We start from the raw sequence: 7,544 nt of genomic DNA, 5'->3' as shown, positions 1-7,544 counted from the left end.
GTCGGTTATAATAAATTAACAAAGAGAGGAGACACGTCTTTTCTTTTCCCCGTATCATGGGCCACGGAGACAGATCACTGCCTCAAGGACGGCTTCGTCTTGAAGCAGAATAGGTCTCTTCAAGGACGAAGATATATATACGCTTTTGAATGGACGTGCATTCATCACTGCACCTGATGATCACAGCTTTTAAAAGTGTCGTTAGTGTTACACCGTGTCTTATTGGCCTCATTAACAGAAGTCATCATTTACTAAAACAAAAAGAATAGAAGGTGACAAAAAAAGGTTCCTTCCTTTTATATCTATATAAGTTTATAAGTTACAATAAATATTAAAACACTGCTATTCTCCCGGCACTAAAAAGAAAAATATTTCTACTGCTCAAATAGGCTACCTTCAATGAAACAACTTCGATGAAATGGCGTTCAATGAAACAGTGTTCAATAAAACTGCGTTCAATGAAACAGCTTCGATGAAACAATGTTCAATGAAACGGCGTTTGATGAGCTGTCCGGACCCAGGGGCAATGTCAATGAGCCTCATATTTTCTACAATGTCAAGCTCATTGCAGACAATGTCATAACATAGTGTTCTTTCATTGGCTAAATAAATTTCTTAATACTTAAAAATGTCTTTATGGAAAGTAGACTAATGCCTTTGTTTGAAATCTGGGCTTGTTTTAGGATGCAAAAGTAGTTTTCGGGAGTTTAAGCAAAATTAGAAATATCATATTACCATTTTCTTGGTCCTCGCTGGTGCATGCCTGACCGATTCAGCAGCAGCCCATTTGGCGTCGGCTTCCTGCACGATGATGGCTGGCTCATTGTTTTCTGCCTTCTGTTTAAAGCAGGTGCGGACAGCTCCTGTTTCAAAAGTATATAATTACAACACAACGTCAGCTACCACAGTGAAATATCGACAATTTCATGCCCTACTTCAGCATAACTTGGCAGACATCGGTAACTATGAAATCAGCCAGGGTGTCTAGCAAATCCCTCCTTTTATGTTCCCCAGCTTTTCCAGGTTTTAAATTCCCTGTCCATTACAGAAGTTTGGAGATGTGGTACGAACTGCTACTAAACACCTCATAAGTGAACACCACTCACAATTTAAAACAATTTATTGAAATCGGTCTTTATGTTGCTCAAGAAGTCAAAGACTTACAAAGTTTCGGGCAATGTTATTTAGCACAGCCACGTCAACGCACGACTGTCCTGGCTTCGTCGCACACCACCGCATTACTCGCCCTGGCCATTTTCCCTGATTTGGCTAACTTTTTGATTATCTCCCTGACAATTCCCTGACTTTTCCAGATGATCCGAAATTTCCTGACAATTCCAGCTTTTCCAAGGTGCTAGACACCCTGTCAATGAGCCAGATAGCTCGGGAGCGAGGCATGGGACAAAACTTCACTGTAGTGAGCTTATGTGGGCTGCTGTCACATGCTTCACAAGGACACAGTTTCCTTTCATCTAAAAGAGCCAAATTCAGAAAACTGAAACCAAGGAAATTTTTGTATGAATTCAAACTATATTCGTTGGTCCATCGATCTCAAATGCTACTGCAGTGAAATCGGTCAGAGTACGCTATAAAAACCACAGCAGAGGTGGCTGCGGCACATGGCTCAAAGCTAGACTGATAAGCAAACATACCAATTTATCTGTTCTGCTTCATGTGGATTTCGCCTTTTCAGAAAAAAAAAAGCTCCTCACTTGTGTGCCCTGTTTAGCTATAGCCATTTGTTGTTAAAAGGCAACTCTGCTTAATTCCAAAACTTTTGGAATTATAAGACTTAAAATAAAAATTAAAAATAAATTTAAAAAGAAATATAAAAATAACTATTTTATTTCATGCATTGGTGGAATATTTCCTATGCAATTTTGCTTTAAACATAGCCCAAATAAAACCCGAAACATCGGCTTCTACAGGCAACGATGGCAGAGACGGAGGAGACATGACCAATCCCATGGTACAAATGATGATGTGTTACCCCTGCGAGGACGACGCAAACAGACGGGCCTGAGTGTTGTCTGCTCCGTGCCGGACGACATCTGCACCACTGCAACCTACGCTAAAGCCAAGTTTTCTCAAAGGAATAAATATCTCAGGAACATTAGTATGCAGCGAGGTCTACTAAATAGTACATAAATAAGCCATTGAGTATGTGAACATTGTGCAAACAATGCCATTATTATTTAACAGAGGTGAACCATGAGAAACGTGCACATCCAGGTCTGTGCCAATCATGTGGACACCGCTGAACCAACTTTTGGAGAAAACATTGCTCGAGTCAAGGAATGACTGTGCATGGAAGAAACAAAGAAAACGTAACAATGCACCTGACATAGTAAATTGATGTTTGGTGCACTGAAGCCGTAGTAGCAACTGCGCTGTCGTTTGCGCCTACATTGTCAGCTAGGGTTAGCAGTTTGCTGATCCATTTCATAAAGATTTAAATGCAGATAATATTGGACATGTGGTTTTCCTAGATGATACTGAAGAAGCCTTTGTTTTCTCTCACTAACAAAAATGAGACAGTCTGCAAAATGGCGGGCCCTTGCGCGCTGCCATCTTCCAGCTCGGGTGCACCCGAGATAATCCGATTATGAAGGCTTGCTAAAGCGTCACTAAGCTAATTGACAGATTGGTACCCTGAGAGCACGTTTCCCTACCCATGGTGGCTAGACTACTTTTGGAAACATGACTGCTTGCAAACGTGTATAGCTGATTGTGTCATTCAGCTATATGGTAATGTACCTTATACCAAAGAGTGCTCGGTGGTGTAAAACAAAATGTACCACCTTTCTTTAAGAAGTGGTCAATCCTAACGCTGCCCAAACCATTCCACATATAAAGCAGAGGACAGGTTCATAAAAAGTGCTAGGGTTAGAGTGCACAAACAGCAAGCATTCTAATGTATCCTTTGACCAGAAAGCATAGATAAATAAACAAAATAAATAAAATTGTAAAATAAAAATGGCTAGTACAGCAGAATTATGCAAACATGAGGTTGCAGCAATACAAAGCAAACATATGCACCGTCAAATTAAAAAAAAATATCCACTTCACTATCCCTTAGGCTATAACTGTCCTTGTGCGAGGAAGCATACCACAACTAGCAGCTTTGTAAATTAAAAATGACTAGATAAAAAAAATGAAAGCCGTTTACAACTCCCTGCAACGCTAAATTAGAGTGCAGCTCTAGAGGAGGAGGGAAGGGTCCCGAGGAAAGGGTATACCCCTCCTCCCTGCCACACCTCCCTCCGAGCGGCGTCGCCGTAACCGTGAGGTCACGTGATCCTCCTGACGGGGGTCACGTGACCCCGCGAGGACAATTTGGCATGGTGCCGAAACGTCACCTTGCCAAAACGTCGCCGCGGTTACGGCGACGGCGACACCACTCAAGCCGGAAACGGGCGCCTAAGAGCTGCGCTCTAAAAGAAACACCAAAACAGCAGGTGCTCAATAAACAATATGGATACCATTCATTATCACAATTGCGGCTAACCAAGCTGAGGCTAATCACATAAAATAAAAAGGCTAAATGCTGGAAAGCGTTAAAAGAAATTGCAGCGACAAAAAGCAAACATACACGTGTGCGTTTTTGCTTGGGCTCTGGTGCACGTTCTGGAAGTTGAGGGGCTGGCTGAGTGTTACGTCGTTCCTGCAGAAGAGGCAAGCTTGATGAAAAAGGAGGGCAAATGAATCCCTAATACAAAGGTGTTGCAGAAATTTAGGTGCATACATCTTGGTCATAGAAGTCCTCATCCTCAAATGAAGAAAGAGTATGCTGCAGTCTCTTCCTTTTTCTCTTCTCCCGCTCTCCATTATTCAATGTTAGGTCGGACGTCGCTTCCGAATTTTTTTTTTGTACTTTGCATTTTCCTATGTCACTGAAACAAGAAAGCCGAGCACACCAGTCAAATGTTTAACCACCACAAGCTTGTTTGCACCCTAAACTTTTGTTCATTAAATCAAATATGCTCGCTTTATGGTTAGACAGCTTTTAGGTTAAAGCCTGCCAACTTTTCCGGGCTCATGTATATAATCTGTGAGGATTGGGCCAGCTCAGGTTTATATTAAAGAAAACAAAAATTTTGTCGGGCTCGTGCTGGGCTCAAGCTTCTGTTTAAAATTCTGTCGGGTCCGGGCCGGGCCCGAGCCGTGTCTCTTCAAGGCCAAGTCTGGCCGGGCCCGGAAATTAAATATTCTATTAGGCTCGGGCCAAACCCGGGCCGTGCCTCTACCGGGCCGGGTCTAGAAATTCTGGCTCGAGCAGTGCTCTAGCACCCTCTACATTGGGTGAGCAGAGTCAGCGCTCCGCTCTAAGCAGAATTTATTGCCTATTTATCTGCACCAAAGTTCTCAACTCTTTGCTCAGGGTACTCAATGGCATTTCCGGCTCATTTTCCATGACTGGGCTTGATTTTTGACAATATCCCTGATTTTTCCCGGTAATTGAAATTTCCCTGACAATTCCCGGTTTTCCCGGTTGCTAGACACCCTGCTATACTTACAACATGATGCCATCACCTGACAGGAGAATGTGGCCCAGTCAGTCGAGGGCTCTTCACGCTCTCTAATTGCCATCATCAATCGATTTGATTTGTAGGGTGGCCCTGCCGTGCAGCCATTGCACACCCAACAGGTAGGAACAACTGCGACATCATTTTCCGCCAAAAAATGGACAAGAGAGTACATTTCCTGAAATCAACAAATAAAGCCATTATTACCTTAAAGACCAGTCATAAGTCACTAAAAATACAGTTTTCGAATTAAGCACAACCAATGTACAATAGTTGCAAACATAGATCACACTTGCAAGTGAAGTACATAAAAAAACAGCATAGCCCTGGTTATCGAAAAAATAGTCAGAGTGCAGGCGAGCTGGTGTAAGTTGAACATGATTGTAAACCTGAGACTGGGGCAGAAAAGAGAACACAGCAGAAGGTAGAAAAAGGGGAGGCAACGTCTCAAACTCAGCTGCAAAGTTTATTTCGTACACGCCTTATATACCACAACTCCAACGCCGAATGGCGGTGGTTATGCTAGAATGTGACCCTTTGTGTGAGTGTTTCGCAGGAGAGGTCAAGGGAGATAAGAGAAGGTTTACCCAAATTTCATTGTCCTCTTGTCATATATATATATTTTTTTTTTTAGAGACAGCGTTGGAGTTGTGGTATATAAGGCGTGTACAAAATAAACTTTGCAGCTGAGTTTGAGATATTGCCTCCTCTTTTTCTACCTTCTGCTGTGTTCTCCTTTCTGCCCCAGTCTCAGGTCTACAATCATGTCCCTGGTTATATTGCAAGCAGACGCACTTCCAACTGATGTCCTGCACACTCCCCACTGAATACTGCACGGAGAGCCCTGTAGCTCTAAAAATTCCTAGCTCTGATGATGGCAGCTTTGAAGTATAAAGGTTGCCGAGATTTCGGAAAAAATGTACGCAGATGCTACGGTTCCCATCTGACTCAATGAAGTTCCTAACAACAGCAATGTTGCCATACTTCAGTTGAACACAGTTGTCGGAAGCCTTCAGAGAGAAATGTGCTCCGTCTAAAACAAGCTCACTGCACTGGGTTTTCTTGAAGCTTGGCGGGTCAGGTTGTTGCTTGAGCAGAGCACACTTCTGTTGCACAGGACTTGACACGGTGGTGGGATTCACTTCTGAATGCCTCTTGATAACCTGCTGCAGTTGCAAGGAAGGACCCCTCACCAACTTCTTGAGCTTCCCAAGGAAGTTCTCAAAGGGAAAGGCCGAGAAGGTGTTTACAGGGCCGAACCGTCGAACGTCTTGTCAGGTGGATCAGGGAGTGCATGTTGTAGACAGAAACCCCCTCATACAAGGTACCAGCTCCAGAAACAAACTCTCTCAAGAGAGATTCTGCAAGATCACAGTGTGTCAAAGAAAATTTGGGGCTGGGTAGGATGGTCATAACAGAGCTCAGCTTTATGAAGTTTCCATAAAAGCGCTTTTCCAATTGGTTTCTAAGGACCACTGGCCCGGGGGAACTGATAAGGGGATACAGGAAAGGGGGTTTTGAAGGCCGGGGATTTTGAAGAGGGGGAGGTAACGCGGGGAATTCACAGCGGGGATTTTGACACAGGTGTTCTGAGATTAGGTTATTTCGTGCACCACTCGTATCACTCGACTCAGATTCACACTCGGAAGCTCGTTGGTATTCAAACTCTCCGGAAAAACTTGCATGTGCTGCCACGGCCTGTCGTCCAGGTGAAAGAGGGTATGCTTCCTCAGTGTCCACCGACTCCTCACTGCTCGTACCGCAACTTTCAAGTTCCTTGCGAACACTTTCGGCTACTCTACGTCTTTTTTGGCGATCGGATAGCTCTGATAGCGAACGCTTCGCCCGCTCCATTGTTCAGCACAAGTAGTAACAACAACGAAAATGAAACATACCTTTGTTTAAGTTTCCTCCACGCCAAAAGATCGGCAGAGCGGTCCGATGAAACAGGCCTTGACGGTCCGTTGACATACGTTCACGTGGTCAACCTGGCTTCGACTTTGCTTGGCTTGAGCTACTTGCACTCTTGGCGTCTTGGCTTGTCAACAGTGTGCGTAAACGAGTAAACGACTAGACATGAAGTTTCAAGTAGGAATAAACTGTGGAAATTTATCTGACAGTACTAAAATAAGTTTTTTTAAGAGTTATAAAACATTACATCGATTGGAGAAATTGGAAATTGCTATAAGCCGTACAGCCATAACCGTAATGCCGTACTAGTGTGCAATCATGGCGGACGATGGCGATCATGCAACGTCTTGCAGTGATCAGTGGATGAGCTCGACCGTAATATCGGTAACGATAGTGAACTGCTAACATCGAAACGGTAGTACCGTAGCTATGCGACTGTGCTGTGCCATTGTGATGTGTCCAGATAACAAAGGTGGGCAAAGAGTGGTCCACGCAGAGCGAGCTTCGAAGCCTCAAGCTCAAATATGTTCTCGTGTCGACGGCTCTTTGGCGAGAAGTGAACGGGGGCTAACAATGTGTGTGCGATTATACTCGTTTCATTATAATTAGGGTCCATATTAGATGAGCGAATGACGTTTTAGCAAACAGCGACATTCGAGCGAATCGACGTTTTAGCGAATAACGGGGGCGCGCGTTAACCCATCCGCCGCGCGGCGAGTCTGCGGCGGCTCATTACAAAAATGTGAACCCATTTGGCCTACCCGAAAACGCCGCTTCGCAGGGTCCGAATTTTCGCTAAAGTGTCATTCGGTGAAACGTGGACATTCGCTAACACGTCACTCGATAAAGTGAGTGCCTCCCCCCTTGGGGCCCTTCATTTTGAGTGGTCGGCGGAGTGCGTCCTTGTATCCGTGGCCCTTGATGTTAGATCTCCTTCCTACCTGCCCCTCCCCCCCCCCTCTCACTCACTTTTCTTTAATCTCATCCCATCCCCGTCCCATCTCTCCTATGTTGCCTTTTCTAACCTTTCACTCCTCATTTCCTCGCATGATTTAATGTTTGTGGCCCCCCCTTCCCCACCTTCATAGGAATATATGTTCGTTGCCT

At 44.4% G+C, this 7,544-nt stretch overlaps 1 long non-coding RNA gene across 1 annotated transcript; it reads right to left on the bottom strand.

The window, feature by feature from the left end:
• Positions 1–778: 778 nt before the first annotated feature.
• On the bottom strand, positions 779–3,835 carry LOC121838307. The gene is made up of 3 exons (XR_006078455.1): positions 3,746–3,835; positions 3,593–3,664; positions 779–801 (listed from the first exon to the last, which is right to left on the bottom strand). It is a non-coding gene; the product is annotated as an uncharacterized LOC121838307 (long non-coding RNA).
• Between the last annotated feature and the right edge of the window lie 3,709 nt (positions 3,836–7,544).

This window comes from Ixodes scapularis, unplaced genomic scaffold (assembly GCF_016920785.2).
Source record: "Ixodes scapularis isolate PalLabHiFi unplaced genomic scaffold, ASM1692078v2 PGA_scaffold6__148_contigs__length_123643588, whole genome shotgun sequence".
Classification (NCBI taxonomy): Eukaryota; Metazoa; Arthropoda; class Arachnida; order Ixodida; family Ixodidae; genus Ixodes; species Ixodes scapularis.
Note: the sequence above shows the minus strand (reverse complement) of the source record. Positions and strands in the feature narration are given on the sequence as shown.